Source organism: Pinus tabuliformis, chromosome 2_1, assembly GCF_031772625.1.
Source record: "Pinus tabuliformis cultivar Carrire ecotype Pingquan chromosome 2_1, CPIR1, whole genome shotgun sequence".
Taxonomy (NCBI): Eukaryota; Viridiplantae; Streptophyta; class Pinopsida; order Pinales; family Pinaceae; genus Pinus; species Pinus tabuliformis.
The window spans coordinates 456,519,416-456,542,882 of record NC_142299.1 but is presented as its reverse complement, the minus strand read 5'-3'; the positions used below and the strand labels follow the sequence as shown (position 1 = coordinate 456,542,882).

The following is a 23,467-nucleotide window of genomic DNA, read 5'->3' as shown; positions in this document are numbered from 1 at the left end:
GTCATTTTATTGGAAGAAGCAGTAGATTAGTATGTTAGACATATTTTCATTCAGGATCATTATGAATATGTTTCATGATGACTGAAGATGGAGACTTAGTTTTGTTTCTATGAATTATCATTTTCCATTATCTAACAGATACAGAGCACTGCAGTACATGCTTTGAAATCAAAATTTTAAAGAGATAAGTTTAAACATGCCATTTTTGGGATTTGTAATTACAACTATTACTAGAATCCGACTATGTAATTGTTGGTGAATTTGCAACCTTTTATTGTTGGAATTTCATTTTTGAATGTATAAAAGAGAGAACATGTTACGATCCTTGTGAATCGTGTCACCAATTTGTAGTGTGCATTTAATATTTTGGATGTTATTCCAAAAAAGAAATGAACATCGCCTAGTTGTTTAAATGACCAATCACAATTCTTCGATTCCATTCTTGTCCCATGATCGATTTGAGATGAAAATTGAAACCAAGCCAGTTGCAAGTATAATCAGGAGTACTATATATAAGACATTACCTTCCAGTGAAACACACACGCATACCTATATAATATTTTCCAGATAGAAGAGATAACAGGGGAGGGTCTGGGCTTCAAAATTGGATATCCTTACCATTCTCAAAAACCAAGAGATGAACCAAAGAAGTATAATGAGACAAAAATACAACTCTTCTATGATGCATTTGGCAAAGAATCCCATATATGGACAAGTTCTGTATTTACATATTTGCATCGAGGGCAATCTCAAAGAACTCAGAATCACCCTCAGAAGGCGGGCATTTCAGCTGCACGTAATGTGTATTTGAACTTTGAAGAGTCAACATTTCCTAGCCATTGTGAATCAAGTTTACCCATCGAGAAAATATCACCATTGTCTTCATATAAGACACCTAATGCTTTTTTAGGACTAGGAAAAAGGCTTTTGAGGACTAGGAAAAAGTGGCCTCTTGAAGCATGGATCAACCACCCTTTGATCATTTGCCAAAGCATACTCAAATGCACTCTGGCTCAAATTTACCAACATAGTCACATCATAGTTGGTTGCAATTATTGGATACAGAGGATTACTAAACTCATCTAATTTTCACGTTAGAGAGTAAACTTGCTTGCCATTTAATGTATAATAAATTCTTATGTTTTCAAGATCGAAGCCACATCCAATGACAGTGTTCATAGCACCCCAATCTCTTTTCATAGAAGATAAATTATGATGCTCTGTCTCACCATCTACACGAGCGATCCCTACATCAACACCCACATTTTATTTCAATCCAAATTCCAACCTTCACGTGGATACAATATGGAACTGTAAAACAAAAACAACATTCATTTCATAGTTGGAGGTATAAAGAATATGTTAATCATTATTAAGAGATAAGGTATTGACCATCAAATATGCATACAACCTTCAAACAAACTCATGGAAAAGAGCAACAGGCATGCATTCTTCAAAGTGCTACCTGATGCAAACCCAATTTATTGATTTTGGTTCTATGCAAATTGTAGAAATTTAATCCTATTTCTTTGTAGCTAGCATGATAATAACATGATAATTACATAAGGACAATTAACCGTTGGGATTAATATCATCATATATGAAAGGTCATTTATTATTCAGACGAGGGTGGATGCTTATACTTCAAGGCTAAAGGGATGTGTTGACAAAAACCTAAACTAGAAAATTCTTGCTAAACACCCAAATTAGAAAATTCTTTGAGCCGAAACAACATGCATCATTTAGGATATGGGAAGAGTTGATGAAGGGAATATGTTAATTTCACAATATTTTGATCCATGGCCTATGTACATTTATACTCTATGGGTAATAACTAGTCTTAATAGTTCGTTGTAGGATAATAAAGGTATGGTTAATCTTCAGCAATATGCATTTTTTGGTTTATGTTATTTCTTAGTTAAAGCTGAAGTTTCTCCACTGTTGAATGAATTGTCATTTCAGAGATATGTCACTAACAATGGACATTTCAAGGATGTAATAGCTCACATGAAACTACTTCTTATGATTTAAGATAGTTGGATAACATTTTGTTTACTAGTTTTTATCTTCAATGATTTTTTATATATCATGATGCTTCTCAAATTTATGCCTTACAGTGTTTCCTTTGCAACATTTGATGCAATTGCTAGTTTGTACCTCGAAGGGTAAGGAAGTCCTAAAGGTGATTTCCATATGTGAGATACACAAAACATTACAAACATATATATAGACTAAAGCCTATCTCTATGTTCTTGAAACTTAACAAAATTCTATCTAAAGAGTTTAGAATAAACTACGAGAGAGGATGCTTTCTTATCATGGATAAGTACATATACCAAAGCTTATCTTCGTATTCTTTAAATCTGTAAAAAAAAATTAAAAACTTATTTCCAAAAAATAAAGATAAAAAAGATGCAATGTTGAAATTTCTTCTAAATTTATAATTAACAAATATTCAAAGAAAGAAAGTCAAAATTGAATATTATATTGAATCTTTTTAAGAGGAACATTAATTTTGGTTTCTATCTTTATAATAGGAACAAAATGCACACTTTACCTTCATGCACATACAAATATGATACACACTTACTCTAAAACATAAGTGAATTAATAATTTTCAAATACTATTTTAAAAAATAAAATAAAAATAAAATTTACATAATCAAATTGTAAATAAATTAATGTTTCTTTTTAATAAAAAATTATAAATTAATATACAAAGAGATTTATTTTTAGTAAAAATAAATATAGAAAATATATATGTGGGGTAATTTTTTTCATTGCTTCGATACTTTTTTTTGTTATTTCTAGGAATAAAAAAATAAAGAGATAGGAATTGGAACAACTTTTTTACAAATGAAAAAGAAGAGATATCAAATAAATATAGTTTTCGTAGATGTTTGACCTGGCTGTTGCTATAGTGTGCATATCAACAGCTGATTTTTACAAACTGCTAAAAAGTACAACATTATAACTGTTCCTATTGTCTGACACATACAAAAAAAAACAGCTAAGTACGTGATTTTGGTAAAAAACTCGATTTCCATAAATAGAAATAAAAAGACAGTCGTTGTGCTACAACAACTGCTTGATACCAACAACAACAGTCTATAAGTTTGAGGAAAAAACTGCTAACAAGAAAATCTGAATAATCAAAATTGAAGCTTCAAAGGAGTATTATGTAGTGCTTATTGGTTGACATTGGTGGCACTATAACTCAAATTAATTCATATATGCTACGGGAATGGATTGGTTGCTCTGTAATTTGTTGTCTAAGTATTCTCCATATATAATGATGTCGGGGTCCAAGAATAATGTGCCTTTTGATAGCTTATCTACTATTCTATTATACTCCCTGTAAATGTATTGAAATCCGAGGACCTGAAAGAAGGATTTTGTTTCTTAAATTCTAGTTTTCCATGCCTCAAGGTTCAAGACCTCCACATGTTCCCTGCCTGCCAAATAATCTACGACGCATTTTGAATCTACGAGAATTTCTATCTTTTTTATGTTGTAAATCTTAGCGAGCATCATAAGGGCCCACACAAAAATCAGCTCTGCTTTTGTGTTCGTTCCGACACCTACGCCTATTCTAAAGAGGGCATTTCTTTTTACATTTATTTTGATTATTCCCCCTCCACCGCAGGCATTCCCTTGAGTTGCTCCATCGAAGAATCCAATGTGAAGCTCCTGCCAAGTGTTGGGAAAAAGGTCTCTTCTCTGAGTTTTCGATTTCTATTATGGAAGAAAATTCATGAAGAGGGAGATGATCTTTGTGGCTTATAGGAGAGTACATCTCCTTTCATTATTAAATATGACCTTATTTCTTAGAAGCTATATTCCCCACACTGTAAAGATGGGTAGAGCTCGAAGCTATTTGTATTGTTTCACCCAAAAAAATAGCAAATCTTGAAACATGGACAAGTTCAGGTCTTTTTTGATGCTCAAGATCTTAAAGGCATTCTTTTAGACATTCTGGGCAGCCAGGAAGTTTAAAAGTAAATGGTCAATTGTTTCTTCTTGTTGTCTACATAACACAAATCCATTTGGACCCACAAAGCCCCCCTTTTGAAGGTTGTCCCAAGTTAAAAAAAAAATTATGTAGGACCAACCAAACAAAGCATTTAATTTGTTGGGGATATGTCATTTTTAGATGAGCTTATTCCACCAATTTTCATTTTTTGTTATCTCGGAATGGAATATTGCTTCATAGGTTGAACTGGCTTTGATCTTCCCTGTTGAGAAATCCAAACTCAAGACAAGAGAATCACTGGAATTAAGAAGTCTCACCCCATTGAAATTTAACTTTGTAGTGAAGGAAATCCATTCCTTAGCACAAGTTTTAGGCTGTCCAAGCTCCATTGAGGATAACCGGTAGTTGTTGGAGACTAGGAAGGAACTTCTTTCCTAATATTGTGCAGATCAAAAGGAAATTCCGAATATAAACAGTGTCTTAGTTCAAAGGACAACTTATAGACTCTTCCCCCACCTATGATGGTGTAACCACCCCTCCCATATCTACCTAGTTTCACCGGCCTGCCAAGGTAAACATGAGATGAGGGCTACTATGATATGGATAAACCTCCTAAGTACAGTTAAGGAAGTGGAATCAACAAACTGAAACTTTACTTAATTTCCTTAGGAGCTACGAGACCCCTAAGAGCTAAACAATCACTCCAGGTGCCCAAATCTTGAGCCATCTTGCTTTTTCACTGACCTAGACTCCTATTCGCATTCATAAGCTTGCATCCATGCAATTGTAGGCCTCCATTCACATGCATAAGCCTGCAAGCTAGTGATCGCAGTCCCAAATTCCTAGTTATGTACCTGCAACTATGAGATTTGTGCCATCTTTTTAGTGTCATACTCCATATCACTGCCCATAACTTGATGAAAATTTCCAAAACAATAAATGACACAAAGACAAAGCCTCTAACAAAAATCTTGGTCAAGGACTTGACCTAACCATGATAGACATTTCGTCAAACATATTGAGAACATGTAATCTACAGGTCATGAATGAATATCTTAACATAGGGGTTTGATACTTATCTAAGAATCATCACGAAGGTCTAATGTCCTCTCATAATAGTTGCAATAACATTTATTAGGTCACGCATTCAATAACCATTTATTTATCAATCAAAACATGATGAGAGCCATAACTAAAGTTTGTCATAAAACCATGCTTATAACTAGCATATAACCATAATAATAACATAGATAGAACAACCATCAAAGCCACATAATAACAAGTATAAATACTCCTGAAATAGAAGACGAAAAGAGCTCTTATTAACATATGCAAAATCCAACCAAGTCAGGGACTTCCATGTATCACCTAACCATAAATTGGGTTGAACCAAATATTTATTTTAGCCAATCATCCCCGTGCCATATTCCAAGCATGAATGTGGGACTCATAACAAAACAACCAGAGATTCCTTAGGCTTTACATAATCCCGCCAAAACCGGTCAAGGGATCAGTAGGTCCTAAACAAGCATGGATGCGTCCAGATGTCTTCACCAATACCTTTAGGAATTTTCCCGTCTCCACCCTCAGGCTTTACCATGTATCCCGCCATTACTGGTCAAGGGATTTCTAGACCCTTGGGAGTTTTCTTGAGACCACCTCACCCAGTTCCAAAACCATCTAGCAATCCAAGCTCAACCAAATGAAAGAACCCCATCACACCATGGCTATCTGAAAATGGAAAGGCAAAGCTAAAACCAATTTCACACCTGTAAAAACCCATGCCAATGACATCAAGAGAGACAAATACATACATGCATGTACCATGCACGCCAATACTAGCAAGGGAATCATACATGCAACTCGATACCTGCAGAGTAATCCCACTGTAGCCACTTGATCCAACTCTTCCTTGCTTGATCTTTGTTTCCCTTTGCTTTCTTGTCCTTCCTTTGCCTTCATTTCCCCAATACTATAGTGCTCCAAGAATACTCTTAAGTGTGCAAGAGTATAAGAGAGAGAATAGAGAGAGAACTCCAAAACTAAACTGACAAAAGTCTCAATTCAAAAAGCCATGAACTGATCTTCAGAAGCCTCTTTATCAATTAGACCTCTATTTTCTTCAATTCCCACTAATTTTCCTTCAATTTCCTCCTCACATGCAACCTATGACTTTTCACCTTCCTTTTCTCCTATTTTCCATTATTTTCATAAATAAAATGCTAATTAATGCCTCATTACCTTTTCAATTCCTTTACCATTGTCTTTGCCAATTTACTTAGTCATAATAAACCAAATGAACACCCACTAGGATGTTTTTCCCAACATTTAGCTTGGAATATGTGTCCCGTGACCTTTGTCTTATTTTGTCTTGATTAACTTTATTATACGAACTTTTAACCCGAGGCTATTACTGACCCCACCCCCTTAGGGGAACACTGTCCTCGGTGTTTTATGACACCTACAACCAATAAGGCCCTTGAAAATTAAAACATACTTCCCCTGGAGCTTCTTAACTTAGCTCAATGCAGTATTGACAATGAACAATTTGTTGAAAAACAAAACCAACATAACAAACATGACAACCATACCGCTTATTGGAGCTTTATAACACAACTCGTTGCAATATTTACAACAGAAACCAGGCATAAATATGTACATATACCAAAAATCCTTTGCCTCAACCGACAGACAATGAAGGATACATAGGCCACATTAGCAACAAGGGCATCCAGGGGCTCACACCTCCACCCTCAAAAGTAATACTAGGATTCACCTCCTTCCCAGGAAGTCCATAATCCACTGCCAAAGTCAAGGTCTGCATCCAATATCTAGTGCTACGATCCTTGTGCTACATGTTCCCTCAGTGAACCGTTAGCGACTCATTGTTCCAGGGCACACTCCCAATGTGCATATGATTCCATCTGGCAATGCTAATGACTAAAAAATATCCATCCCCCAACCTTCCCTTCTCTTCTACATAATCCCTCAGGCAATCCAATAATCCCCTTCCGTGCATTCAATCACCTTCCAAGTTCCCTGACATCCCCTTTCCCAGGCAATCCATCCCTTGGCAAGGTTTCCTCACATTAGAAGGTCCAAAAACCAAGGCATATCCCTGCCTCAAAACTATCATATTGGTCATAGCATGCTCATGGCAATAAATGGAAACTATTGGGTACTAGTGTCATACAATGGCCCTACTCCTGAATGCTTTATCAACACATTGTTGCCCATTCCAATTCCTTTTTGTTGTTGTTGCTAATTCTTGTAGTTAATTTCAACCACCCAAACCAAGCATTTTCCATGCTTCCTATACCAAGCACATAATTGTTATTAGATTCAAAACGAATTGAAATAAATTCAAATCATACCTCATTGGTAGCTCGTCAATAAGGTACCCCTGCAACTCTATTTACTTCCTGCCACAACAAGTCAAACTAACTCTTCGATCAAATCATTGTGTATCAACATATCACATCCAGTTAGCTCAAAATGCAACCATCATATATCAAAATCATAGATCACGTGCACAGTTAAAGCTGAAATAAAATACTTATGCTCATCCTTCAATCGGTTCTTCGCTTCTGCCTTTGTTCTTTCCATACATACACTGGATCAGTTGCCACACCCAGCAAACACCTAGTGCCTTCGCTTCTCTTCAATCACATACACATACACATAGTGTACCCCATGCGCATACAACCATACATAACATACAACACCACACAATACATGCACCTACACTCGACATACAACACATACACCTACACTCGACATACAGCACATACGCCTACACCCGAAATACAACACAACACAACACATACACCTACACACTGTGTACAACACCACACAATACATACACCTACACCCAGTGTACCACACGATGCAAATACATACACTACACCCAGTGTACAACACAATACATATACGTACACAGAGTACAACATAATGTATACACATGTCACGATACCATGACTACATAATGCACATACACATTACCACATGTACACAACACAACATGTATGACCTGCACACAATACCACATGTACAACAGTGCCACATGTACAACAATGTACACAACACCACCTGCATAACATGTATCCAATACCACATGTACCCAACACCACATGTACATAGCACCACCTGCGCAACATGTACACAACACCACCTGCACAACACCACATGTACACAACACCACCTACATGATGTGTACACAACACTAGATGTACACAACACCACCTACACAACGTGTACACAACACCACCTGCACGACGTGTACACGACACCACATGTACACAACACCTCCTGCACAACATTTACACAACACCACATCCACACAACACCGCATGTACCACATGTACATAGCACCACATGCACACAACAACACATGTACAACATGCACACCACACCATACGTACACAACACCGCATATACAACATGTAACCAACACCATATGTACACAACACTGAACATACAACATTCACACAACACCATATGTAAACAACACTACACATACAACATGCAAATAACACTATATATACACAAAACCGCATATACAAGATGTACACAATACCTTATGTACACAACATCATAGATACAACATGTATGACATGTATAACATATACACAACATTAGTACTGCACATCTAGAAACCACAATGTCTCTATTAGGCAACCTTGCTTCTAGTGTCTTTCCATTATCCATGCTTGTCCCAACATGTTGTAGATCACAATGCTTTCATTTCGCTGAAGTATCCCTCAGCATTACTTGTCCATAACATAAACATAGACATAGTATAATCTCATAATATCAATTCATATCCATGTGATACTGGCCTTAGAGATTTGTAAGGGCTACTCTTCCCACTTGATTCCTCATAAACCATGGACCTCTTCATGTCATTCACCTTCACAAACAATCATTCCTCCACAAGCATGACCCCTCACGACCTTGTCAAACAATGACATACATACATGCATATATACATATAAACATTAGCATAAAGCAGTCACGATCCCCGAAGACCCTGTCAAATAACATCATACATACATGTATACATATATGGACATCAACATACTCATGATCACAACATAATTACTAGATATGATAAGGTCTAGGTTAAGAGAACTTCCTTTATCCCTGCACAACATAGACAACATTGAGAACAATGATTCCCAACATAGCCAAGGCATTTGTTACCTTAAGCCCATTTACTTTACTTTTCATGTTACCTTTCTCATGATCATTTTTCCATTGTCCATTTACCCCAAGGGACCCAACCAATCCAACTAGCTATCATATTCTTGCCTTCAACTGCCCTTATACATGCACTGAGCTTCATCCAGGTCTTGCATTACCTGTCGGGCTTCATTTAGCTCTCCCCAAGCTCCATTAACTTTTATTTTCCCAAACCAATTCCCAAGACCCTCAAATCATAAAAGACAAGAACAAGAAAGAAAACAAGAACAAAACCATGGAAAACCAATAGCAATACAACACCACAACAAAGCGGTATGGCCATACACTAGACATAAACAAAGCTACAAATCAAGCACAATCAATTCACAAAGCACCAACAACGCAAAACTAGCAACAAACACAATGAATCAATCCCCATGGATTCCTAATGCTTCCAAGGAAAGCTCAACCTAAGCCTTCTTCTAGATTTCATGGCAATCTTTTTTGCCATGCAATCCCTGCATCATACTGCCATAAACACAAAATTGTTAGTGCATAAATAAATGTAATAATATAATAGTTACCTTACCTTGTTGCACCTAACATGCTAACCTATAACTGAACACATACATGTATCATCTCTCAAAGGACTATAATTCCTTGACGAATCTAGCCATAATTGGAAACCAATTGTTATACCTATCCAATACATGTTCATGAATCTAGCACATAGCCAAATAATGTCAGACAAAATCAAGGTTACGAAGATTTCTTGTACTTATGCAAAGTACTCATTTATTTGGAATTGTGATTTCCAAACATAGCCTAAGGAATTCTCACCCAATTCCTTTCTTTTACCTTTTACCTTGTTACAATTGAGTCTTATTATGTCCCGTCTCAACACCTAGCTATTAGCTATATAAACAAATCAATTGTTACCTTGTAATGCTAATACGAAGCATGTTGCCCTGCATTTGTTCACACGTGTCAACCACATGTTCTAAAGAGAAATACATTATATCTATTAATTGAAATCAACCTTTACCAAGACTAACCACCATGTCATAACCAATAATCAACTCACAATCATAGTCATAATACTACAACTAGCATCCACTTACACTCAAGTACATATCAGGTATCTCATCACATATTGTGTTAGTACAACTATCTTAGAACAAGATCATTCCTTCATGCAATCTTATAGACACACACTCATATTATGCAATCATTCAAACATTCAAACGACCTGTAAACACACCATGTTAGATAAACCAAATAGATAACGTAATCAAACTCATACCTCAATGTATCTCAGGGGAGGCTATCAAATCTGCACAAGTCATTCTAGATTAGTATGACACAATATCACATATATATTGACTCATACTTGAATATCATAACCATAACTATCTGCATAGGCCAATCTAGATTAGCACAATACATGTAACATCAAGATCTTAAATGCAATGACCATAATCATCATGTGTATGACTGCAATGCATATACAATAAGTTAACTACCAAGCATGAATAACCAACACATATACATATTACCACATTAAACAACTAGCATCTATCATGCATGTAACCACTATAACAATATAATGACAGACATGTATATAGCCACAATGCATATAACAACCATTAACCAACATACCTGCATGCCAACATACAAACTTGTATGACAATCTGTTCTTACCCCGAAGTCTAGTGCTACAACCTCGCTCTAATGATATGCATCTCCTGTTCTATATCAACCAACACATTAACATCACGATGACATAAACTACATACAATGAACTCATTCATGACAACCATAACCATATCTAGTCCAAGTGTTTCCACCATGCTCTCATACCAACCTGTGGTATCAAATATCACCCAAAGAGAATGGAAACCTGCTCTGATACCAATCTGTAACCACCCTTCCCATATCTACCTAATTTCACCGCCCTGTTGGGGTAAACATGAGATGAGGGCTACTATGATATAAATTAACCTCCTAAGTACAGTTAAGGAAGTGGAATCAATAAACTGAAACTTTAGTTAACTTCCTCAAGAGCCATAAGACCCCCAAGAGCTAAACAACCACTCCAGGTGCCCAAATCCTAAGCCACCTTTCTTTTTCACTGACCAAGACTCCCAGTCGCATGCATATACCTACATCCATGTGATTGTAGGCCTCCAATCGCATACATAAGCTTGCAAGCCAGCGACTGCAATCCCAAATTCCCAATTCTATGTCTGCAACTGTGAGATTTGTGCCACCTTTTCAACACTAGACTCCAGATCACTACCCAAAACTTAATGAAACTTTCCAAAATAATAAATGACACAAAGACAAAGCCTCTAACACAAAAATTGATCAAGGACTTGACCTAACCAAGCCTAACCATGACAAGCATTTCGTAAAACATATTGAGAACATGTAATCTATAGGTCATGAATGCATATCTGAACATATATGTTTGATACTTATTTGAGAATCATCAACAAGGTCTAATTCCCTCTCAGCTGCAATAACATCTATTAGGTCATGCATTCAAAAATTATTCATTTACCAATCAAAACATGATGAGAGCCATAACTAAATTCTGTCATAAAATCATGCTTATAACCTGCATATAACCAGAAAAATAACAATGATAGAACAACCATCAAAGCCACATAATAACAAGTATAAATACTCTTGAAATACAAGAGGAAAAGAGCTCTTATTAACATATGTAAAAGCCAACCAAGTGAGGGACTTCCATGTACCACTCGACCATAGATTGGGCTGAACCAAATATTTATTTTAGCCAATCACCCCCGTGCCATATTCTAAGCATGAATGTGGGACTCACAACAAAACAATTAGGGCTTCCTTAAGCTTTATCACATATCCTACCATTACTAGTCAAGGGATTTCTAGGCTGAAGCAAGCACTTACCCAGCTAGGCTTTACCGCAATCTCGCCATTACCAGTCAAGTGATTCTTAGGCCCAAACAAAGAAACATACACTACAAGGCTTTACCACAATCCAGCCAAAACAAGTCAAGGGATCACTAGGCTCTAAACAAGTGTGGATGCCTAAGGATTTCTTGACCAATACCTTGAGGAATTTTCCCATCTCCACCCTTAGGCTTTACCGTGTATCCTGCCATTATCAGTTAAGGGATTTCTATGCCCTTGGGAATTTTACTGAGACCACCTCACTTGGTTCCAATACCATTTGGCAATCCAAGCTCAACCAAATGAAAGAACCCCATCATACCATGGCTATCTGGAAATGACAAGGCAAAGTTGAAACAACTATCACACCTGGCAAAACCCATGCTAATGACAACAAGAGAACCAAATACACACATGCATGTACCATGCATGCCAATACTAGCAAGAGATCATACATGCAACTCAATACCTATAAAGTAATCATGTTGTACCTGCTTGATCCAACTCTTCCTTTCTTGATCTTTGCTTCCCTTTTCTTTCTAGTCCTTCCTTTGCCTTCCTTTTTCCAATACTAGAGTGGTCCAAGAATACTCTAAGTGTGCAAGAGTATGAGAGAGAATAGAGAGAGCTCCAAAACTGAACCAACAAAAGTCTCAATTGACAAAAGCCATGAATTGATCCTCAGAAGCCTTTTTATCAATGAGCCTCTATTTTCTTCAATTTCCACTAATTCTCCTTCAATTTACCCCACATGCAATTTGTGACCTTTCACCTTCCTTTTCTCCTATTTTCCATTATTTTCATAAATAAAATGCCAATTAATGCCTCTTTGCCTTTTTAATGCCTTTGCCAATTTCCTTAGCCATAATAAACCAAATGAACACCTACTAGGACGTTTTGCCCAACATTAAGCTTGGAACATGTATCCCATGATCATGGTCTTATTTTTCCTTTATTAACTTTATTACATGAACTTTTAATATGTGGCTGTTGCAGAAGGGATCCTTGCCAATGATGACTTGCTTTCCATCTCCCACTTTCCACACCAACGATTTGTAGAGAGCATGAAAAGCGTCCATGAGTGCTTTCCAGACCATGGTGCCTCTTCTCGTGTGGGTACTTTATAATTTAATATGGAAAAAAGCTATTAAATTAATATTATAATAAAACTAATAAAAAATATTATATTAAAAAAAAAAATTAATTTAAAAGTAAATTCATATTTGTATTTTTAAATTAAAATTACAAATAAGATAAAAACTAAATAATTTCATTACATGAAATAACACTAAAATGAGATTTTTTTTTTTTTTTATTGTAAGTTGGTGGTGGAAAATAAAAATAAAAAATATAAGTTGACTTTTTATTGTGGATGAAAATTTTAAAGCCTTTGGAAACAAGAGTATACAACTTAGATCAATTTCTCACTAGGGAGACCTAACCAAACCCAAAATTAACTCTCCAGAAAGAGGAGAGAGTCGTTTCAGTACAAGGTGAGCCGAAGTAAACATAACAAAAAAAATACATTGTCCAAAACATCTATGTGGAGTAGAGTCTACAACATGAGGAACAAAACACATAGACATAATCAATACTAGACAGAGTGCTCTGAATCAAAACCTGAAAACGGATGGGCTCCTTAGAGTTCTCAAATGTTTTCCCAGTTGAAGGGGGAGTGCCAAGATGTTGTTCAATTCTTTCCATTCTCTGATCCAAGTCCCTCAAATGCCGGTGGAGGTGCTACAGGGAGTGAAGATCAGTTCGGTGCTCATGTTTTTCCAAGAGGGCGTGGCCTCAAGGAATTTCATCTACCAATAAAGATCCATTGTTTGCATGTATTGGTTAACAACCTTTCGTGTGCCCGATGTTCAGAATCCAAGTAGCCCATTTGGTGAGGACCTTCGTGTCAAAGAAGGGTTGTCTCTACATTGAAGCTTCTCCTTCTGCACGTGTGAGTTCCTCATGGATATGACCTAGCATGAGTTCATGATAGCACAAAACAAAGTCCTCTAGCCAGTGGTGCATACGGTTGTTGCTCCAGTGGGCCTGCTCCTTGTAGTAAGCGGTGCTCCTTTGAACTCGTGCCTCCTAACGAGGCATGGTGGTTAAGACAAAGGAACACAAGAATACATGCAACAACCATGGACGACAGAGAAAGAAAAGAGAACAAGGGATAAGCCATGTCAAGCAAGGGATAAGCTTGGTAGAGACATCGTCATTTTCACATTCAAAAAGGAAAAGGAAAAGGAAAAGGAAACAATGCCACTTAGGGGAAGGAGGATAAGAATGTAGCCATTCGGATAAGATGGTCATCCAAAAGTAAAATAGGGAAATTTAGAGCTAACTAACAGTAAAACCAAGACTAGAAGTAGGAAAAGCCAAAAAGAAATGGAGAGAGGAGGAACACTAATCATGAAGAGATGACCCAACCAAAACCATTGTGGCAGGAGGTTGAGGCATACAATAAAAAACAATTAAGGCCAGGGGATAAGGGACAAGAGGGGAAGGCCCAAGGAAGGAGGAGGAACATAGAGAGGCCGAAAGAAAACCACAAAGAACAAGCCCTGTAACACATGACCTGCATAGATGCTTAAACCACAACATATGAGAACTTATAGAGAGTAATAATTCATTACCAGCTTCGAGACAACATTGTCACATGAGAATTAAAATAGCATCACCGAAATGATGGAATTCTCACCTAGCTATCGAAGTTCTAGCTATGAGCACCACATTTCGGTGTGGTTGGATACTCCCCCTTAGAGAATCTACCTTATCCCTGACGCTTTCTTGTAGTTCTCTCTCCTCCAGAACCAATACCATTGAGTAATGCACATCGATTACTATAGTTAAAACCTTAATTCCCATCACCTCCACATGCGCGAGCCACTGATAATTACCCCCAACAAATTTGAACAACTTGACTCCATTACCCACCTTTGCTTGGAATAACAAGCCTTAATTGGCCATTCTCATGTCGTAGTTCATGAGCATTAAGACATTCTTGGGGGTGTGCTACCACGGTGCATTGACCAAGTGGGATGGCAACAACCCCACTACCCTTACTCCTAGTAAGTCACGTCATCTAGATAAAAAATACAAATTGACTTAGTAAATTTTAATTTATGCCTTAAATTTAAACTAAAAACTAAAAACAATATTAATTTTTCTAAAAGAATGATAATAACAATATCAAAGATTTATTTTTTATTATGAATTAGTTATAAAAATAAAGGAAAAATGCATATTTAATTTATTTGTTTTATATATATATATATATTTTTATATTTTATTTTATTTATAATAAACAAAATTAATTTGAATTTATTTATATTTCAGCTTTAACATGTTAAAATTGGTTTTAAATCTAAATTTTTAAATGATTAAATTTTCCGAGATATAATTTTTAATCAATTAATATAAAAGAATGAATCTAATTTTACTAAATTATAAAATACATTTTTAAATAAAACAATATTTAATTTTGAAAAATATTTAAAAAAAAATATTTAATTTTAATATTAAAGTGTATATTTTTTTTGTAAATGATATTAATGATATTTATAAGGAATAATAGTATTTTTTCTTTTTTCTTTTCAATTTATCTTTTTATCTAGAAATTACTTTTATATTCCATATTAAGAATATATCTGATTTTGGAGTGATTATTTTCTCAAGAATAAGGTTTGAACCTATTAACATAAAATATCATTGTGTAAATTGCAGATATTGAATTTAGAAAGATCGAGATCATTCTTCCTAACCATCCAAAATAAATTCATTTAATAAAAAATAATATATATATATATATATATATATATAACATATTATCATACTTTAAATTAATAATCCAACGTATACAAGTATAAATAAATATATTTTAAAAAAATATTATTAAAAATAATATTTAATTTAAATATTAAAAATATATAATTTTATTGAAAATAATATTATAATAATGGTAAGGAATATGGCACTTGGGCATTTACCCTCAATGTTGCTCCGCTACTCCTGCAGCATAGCATATATATTGTGCAAATCATGCTTCTGTAAATATGTACATTGCGAATTCAATCTCGCTTCTATAAATATATGTAAATTGTGAATCTCGGGTTAATACAACATCTTCGGGTTAATACAACATCTTCTAGAGGGACTCACCCACCCTCATTTCAAAATAGTAAGGAATATTAGTTTTTTTATAAATATTATTGATACTATACCAATAATAAAGTAGGTATAAAAGTTTTTAATTGATAATTTATTTTAAATAAATTATTAGATGGATCATTTTTTTGTCTAGGATGAATCATAATAAATGATTCTAAATGTCTACCAACAATTTATGATGTGATTAATAAAAAACACTTTATCAAAATCAATATGGATCACAAAAGTCTAAAATCAAACAATGTAATTTTTCTTTTACAATAATAAAAAATATTTTATCAAAATTTTTTAATTCTAATAATTTGATTTGGTTAACAATTTGTTTTCAAATTTCTAATATGATGTAACGATTCCATTAGTGTATAATAATAGTAACTTATTTCTTGTGTCAATTGACATTCGCGGATAGCAGCCAGAGATGGCTGTCCTCACTGTTGGTTTGACAAAACTGAGTTTGATAGGTTTTTCCACCTTTGAAAAAAAAAAAAAAATAGTAACTTATTTCCGATTCCATTAGTGTATAATAATAGTAACTTATTTCCAAATTTATGTGGTTACCCCTCTATTATTATATATTAATAATAATAATTAATTATTCGAAATTATGTGTTTTTCCAAAATTCTATTATTAAAAAGAATAATAATAAAATAATAACTAATAATAACCCTATTCACTTTCATTAATAATTTAATTCTAATAAATTTTAATAACCCTATTCACTTTTATTAATAATTTAATTCTAGAAAAATACAGATTTGTGTTTTCTAGAAACATTCACTGCAGACACTAAATCCAACCTTGCCAGATATAAGATATATAACAGGGTGGTGTGGATAGACTTCGACAAAAATTCCTATCTGTTGTCGACACCCGTTTTCCAGAAACAACTTTCATCTGGTTACCTGTTTTCCGAAAGCAAAGTTACGTGTTGATGGATTCGACCCCACCCCGCATTATTTGTTTCCATAATTATTGTTTTCTAATGAGGAATCAGATAAACATAATTCCACTGTCTGTGTACATCTGTCCTGGGATTTTGCTATGAACCGCTTGTTCCTATGCATGTCTGGCCTTCTTTGTCAGCGTCAATCTTGTTTATATATTAGAGTTCCAGAGCAATGAATTGTTTTTCAGCGGCATCTTGTTTATAATTAGGGTACCAGAGCAATGAATTGTCAACTGTTATAATCTTTGAAGTCCACTTTTCGACAATTTCCAGAATTTGCTGCACTGTTTGACAGGTATGTGCTAGTGGGTTTTCGTGACATTTCTTGGGGTTTAACATTGTTTATGGAAGGGGAAAATCTATGTTGAACTGTGCAGTCCATAAGGGTTTCAATTTGCATGGCTTTGTTTAGATGTTTGAGGAACATTAGCATACATTCCACGAAAAATTGCTTGTATAAATCACTCTGTGAAAATAATTATAAAAGGAAAATGACCCCACAGGGCAATTTTGGCATTTGGTCTGTCAGAGTCAACTGGTTCTTTGATATCTGTGATTTTGTGGGTTCTCTATGTCTTTGCTTGTTTGAATCGGGCCGCAGGGGTTCTGTAGTGAACTGCTGTGTATGAATTGAGACAGCTTAACTGAAAGATATAGCGTACTGCTTACAATATGTAATAGTTTGTTAGTTTTTTTTAGAATTGAAACACTTCAAGGCATTCTGACTAAGGTAGTGATTTGAGTTATTTGGAATCTTTTTGTATTCTGCTTTGTATCCAATTGGATTTTGATGTGGCGAAGCTCCCGGCCTAAACAGAACTCCGTGCTTATTAGGAATTCGTGTTCTTACTGGATCTTTACAGATCTGCATTGGCCGCTTACGAGTTTCAATTATCAGAGTTTTATCTGTTTACGATTTCATTGGTTGTGTTCACTGTGAGCTGGTCCATTTGGCATCAAATCTGAGACATTACAGTGTTCTTTCTATTCATCTGTTAACTAAACTTTCCAAGGAACAATTATCGACGAACATGATATAATTTTGTTGCCTCTTTTGGCAATTTCGTGTAAAAACGGAGAAAAAGCGACATGCAGTTTCTTGTCGTAATGCTTCTTTTGTATTTTTCATTTAAGGAGATCCTAATAACCTCCAGTCTGTACTGTTCACATGCCATTTCTTTTTATTTTATTTTATTTTTATTTTCCATCATATTGGTCAGAAATACGTTCTTCTGACTTTTGTTGGAATTAAATACTGGTAATTTGGACTGCACTTGATATAAGTTTCCCAATATTTGATTACTAAAGTATCTGCATCCCTGGAAACACTAATAGATTCTGCTAGTATTGTGTGCTACGGAGATATTTGGCACACCTTCTACTGAACAAATATGTACCTAATTACCATTGGTCTTGTGAAAGTATGAAACTGGCTAATTTTGATTTTTCCTGGGAAAACTTCCATGGGAATCCCAAGGGATGATGACAGGCATAGGAAACCCGTTAGGATAGACTAGTGTGCCTAAGCAAAGTGAATTCAGTCCTGGCACTTGCTAGTACAGAACTAGCCAAATGCCCAATGCCCAACAACATTGGTGAGAATTGGTTGAGCTAACACCTTGGGCTCTGACAGAATTCTTTTGCTACTTTACTATCCTTTTTAATCAATGATGATCTGCTCTTCAAATTATATTTTATGAATTTTCTTACCTATTTGATGTCTCCTGGTTAATAGAATTTGGCACTTTTCTATTTTAGAGGTGGTCCCTTAGAAATTTATCTCGCATTCTTTTATTGAATGAAGGTCCTAATAAGTTGTGGCTGTTTCTCTTTTTTTGTATAGGTTCAAAATCCGTTCTCAGGGAAGTCCATGCTATCTGCCTATATTGATTCGCATGTATCTGGACTTTAACTTGCTTTGCATAACATTGTTAATCTGAGAATGGTTTGCGTTAATGCTTTGATACTTTCCCAAATCTTGCAGAGCATGGTCAATCTGTTTATAGTCTTCTGGCTTGATATGCTACTATCTAAGCATGTTAAGAGTGTTTGGTATTTGAGAATGTTCTATTCATAAGTTTTGAATTTTCCGTTTTTTATATGTTTCTTCTAACTTCTTTCGTTTGCCAGTACCTTCTGTGTAATGAATATCTTTGTTTTGCTTGGTCTTCTCAGCTATAAGCATTAGGGCAAATCTTTCTCAGATCAACCATGTCACTATTTTAGATTCTTTGACACTTGGTAGTTTCTGGAAATTTTCCTAAATCTTGCAGAGCATGGTTTATCTGTGTATAATCAGTCATCTCTCTTGATATACTACTATCTAAGCATGTTAACAGTGCTAATTGTTTGATAATGTTCTATTTATAGGTCCTGAATTTTCTGTTGTTTGTTTGTTGCTTCTAAATTCTTTCGTTAATGCTTTGATATTTTCCCAAATCTTGCAGAGCATAGTCAATTTGCTTATAGTCTTCTGGCTGGATATGCTACTAACTAAGCATGTTAAGAGTGCTAGGTATTTGATAATGTTCTATTAATATGTTTTGGATTTTCCGTTTTTTATTTGTTGCTTCTAAATTCTTTCGTTTGCCAGTACTTTGTGTTTAATGAATGTCTTTGTTTTGCTTGGTCTTCTCAGCTAATCATTAGGGCAAATGTTTCTCAGATCAACCATGTCACTATTTTAGATTCTTTAACACTTTGCAGTTTCTGGGAATTTCCCAAATCTTGCAGACCATGGTTTATCTGTTTATAATCAGTCATCTGGCTTGATATACTACTATCTAAGCATGTTAAGAGTGCTGGTTATTTGATAATGTTCTTTTCATAGGTCCTGATTTTTCTGTTGCTTGTTTGTTGCTTCTAAATTCTTTTGTTAATGCTTTGATATTTTCCCAAATCTTGCGGACCATGGGCAATCTGTTTATAGCCTTCTGGCTTGATATGCTACCATCTGAGCATGTTAAGAGTGCTAGGCATTTGACAATGCTCTATTCATAAGTTTTGAATTTTCTGTTTTTTATTTGTTGCTTCTAAATTCTTTTGTTTGCCAGTACCTTGTGTTTAATGAATGTCATTGTTTTGCTTGGTCTTTTCAGCTAAGCATTAGGGCAAATCTTGCTCAGATCAACCATGTCACTATTTTAGATTCTTTAGCACTTCAGTTTCTGGGAATTTCCCAAATCTTGCAGACCATGGTTTATCTGTGTATAATCAGTCATCTGGTTCGATATACTGCTATTAAGCATGTTAAGAGTGCTAGTTATTTGATAATGTTCTATTCATAGGTCCTGATTTTTCTGTTGTTTGTTTGTTGCTCCTAAATTCTTTCGTTTTCCAGTATCTTTTATTTAATGTATGTCTTTATTCTGCTTGGTCTTCTCAGTCAAAAGTTTATTATATGCTATAGACCAACTTCTATGTATATGCGTCCTCCTGTCTTTTTTGCACAGAAGTAGTGTATTTTCTTGTAACTTTAATGACAAAGAAAAGTAAAGAAAAGGAGATTGATCTCAAATGACATCATCCTTTTCTTTTTAACAGAAACAAAACTTTTATAATCTGTTATAGCATATATCTGGTACCTGCCATGCCCTTCTCTGCAGTACTTCCCACGTTAGAGTCTTGTCTGAGATTACCATGCAAAAGAACAGTGTTGTTTTCAAGGGTGCCCTTAACCACCATACTTTTTTGCCGCTACCACTCTTGACCCAATGACTTGCCTGCCAGCTTGCAGTGTAGAAACCATTCACTGGGTTCAGGGACTATCAATTTGTCATGACCTGACTTCTTGTGTTCAAATTTTTAATGTTCTAAAAGATCTGTTATTGTAGTGGCCTCCAATGATAGGAATTTGGACTTCTGTGTATTTAAAGTTAAAGCTGACTACTACTTAGTACAGAAAGTTAAGATGCCCAATATAATTTGTAGTGATACTGTCAAATGCACATCCCCAGACAAATCTTGTAATCTAGCTTTCTGGGTACAGCTGAGGCCTTCTTCACTTGGAACAACTAGATAATAAAAGTTGTGTTTTTAGAAAAAACTGAAAGGATTAAATCTTCCAACCTTTAATGTTCATGCTGATAATTGGTTACAAGTGAGTTATATTTTTGTGGGATAATCTCAATCTTAAATACTTAGCTAAGTTGCACGAAACGGGGAAACGGGGAAGCGAAACGAAACGCGGAAGCGAAACGAAACGCGACCTCCCCAAATTTTGGAAACGGGGAAACGCGAATATATATAATAATATATATATATATATATATTAAAAACATTTAAAAACTATTAATATATATATGTGCAATCATAAAGCATTAATGAATATGGATGAAATTTTGAATTAGGGTTTTTAAATTTTCATATTCTCTCTCTTCTAGAACAGCTTAGAAACTCTAAAAAAATTTAAAAACTAATTAGAAAAAAAAAAATTTAAAAAAACAAGTAATTTTTTGGGGAAATGGGGCCCGTACGGCCTGGAAACGCAAACGTGCCCGTACGGCCGGAAACGCGTTTCCAGGCCGTACGGTACGCGGAAACGCGTTTCCGTTTCGTTTCCGTACGGAAACGGACCCTGTACCTGCGTTTCCTGCAACTTAGATACTTAGTTTAGTTGGGATGAGGAACTTGTTGAAGTACAGTTTGTGTTTAAAAGTTTGTGGAAACCTTCATAGAAACTCTTAAGCTCAAGGAACAAAGGCTTAGGTCATCGGGAATGCAGAGGGATGGATTCAAAACTCAATTGGATTATGGCTAGTAGACAAAGGTTGGATTCAAACCTCAGTTGGACTATGGCTAGTAGACAAAGGTTGGATTCAATACTCAATTGCACTATGGCTAGTAGACAAAGGTTGTGAGGTACATGTGGAAGGGCCAACTTGAGGATGACATTGAAGCAAGGCAGGCTACGACAACATACTTACATTATGGTATCTTGGCAAGTCATGGGATTCGCTGAAAAGGAAGCACAACCTCTTGTGAGGTTGGAGAACCATGTTACTTGGGAGCGGGAGCGGGAGCGACCATTTTCAGAAGCTCCCGGTTTGGGAGCGAATCCGGGAGCGATTTTTTAAAAATATATATATTTTTTATATTTTTTAATTTTTGATACATATATGTCAACAAAAACATGTAGAATGATGAATTAGACATAAAAAACATAAAAAAACATAGATTGATCATTGAACCATATCACATCAATCATCTAGAAATTATAATCGTCATCAACCATGTCCACAAGTTAGTAAAATACATATTACAACTGCAACATATTGAGTCTTATAAATCATGATTCATCAAATTCAATATTAAAGTTTCAACTTCAAGCTTTCAGAATTGAAAATTCAATAACATTTATCATCATTGATCACCAAAGTTGTACTTGTAAGCTAAGTTTAACCATTACAAGAAGTAATATCGAAGATATTTCTAAGTCCTAACTTCTAACAGTTAACATGATATGAAATGTTAAAAATTTATAAAATGAAACATGAATAATGAGATGAAATGAAACAACTTTAGTCTTTCACAAAGCATCATATTCATAATTCACAATCATTACCAATGAGTATAATTGCCAAGGCCCAACTTCAAACTTCAAATTTTCATTGTCACAGTGATATAATGTTTACAAAAAATATCATAATGATATGAAAGAGTCAAGAGTCAAGAGTCAAGGACTCAAAACTCAACAGTTATGAAAACTAAAGTTTAATAGAAACTAAAAAAGACAAGTAAACTGTAAATCTACATGTGGCCCTTGCCACGAGAGTCTCCAGGAGTATAAGCAGGTCGTGGTGGTCTTCTAGGAGTCTCCCGCGCAGACTGACGACCAGAACTAGAACCTCCACGCGAGGGTGTAGATGGAGGTGGCGACAGCAAAGGAACAAGACTCGGACCTCGAGCACTGCTACTGGATGGTGGAGGTGGAGGTGGAGATGGCATGGTTGCTGCTTCATTTTCATCCCTTACAAGTTCCTCTTCTAGTTCTTCAATATGTACAATGCCATCCTCCAAATTGTCATCCTCTGGGTGATTGTCCCAAATTTTATATGTGGGATCCTCATTAGCCCGATCACAGTAATGACTCAACAACCTCAAGTTGTAGTGCACATAAACCAAGCTTTCTGCTCGGTTTTCATTGAGTCTGTTTCTTTTCACATTATGTATATAACTGTAGGTGCTCCAACACCTCTCTGCAGAAGAAGAATTTACAACCTGTGAAAGAACTTTTTTTGCCAATTTTGGCAAAAGTCCG

General features: G+C 35.3%; 1 long non-coding RNA gene across 1 annotated transcript in view; it reads left to right on the top strand.

The window, feature by feature from the left end:
• Positions 1–17,035: 17,035 nt before the first annotated feature.
• The window catches only part of LOC149200886 (uncharacterized), a 44,352-nt gene continuing 37,920 nt past the window's right edge, over positions 17,036–23,467 (top strand). Inside the window, exon 1 of the long non-coding RNA XR_016253853.1 lies at positions 17,036–17,503. This is a non-coding gene — a long non-coding RNA (uncharacterized LOC149200886). The remainder of the gene's footprint in view (positions 17,504–23,467) is intronic.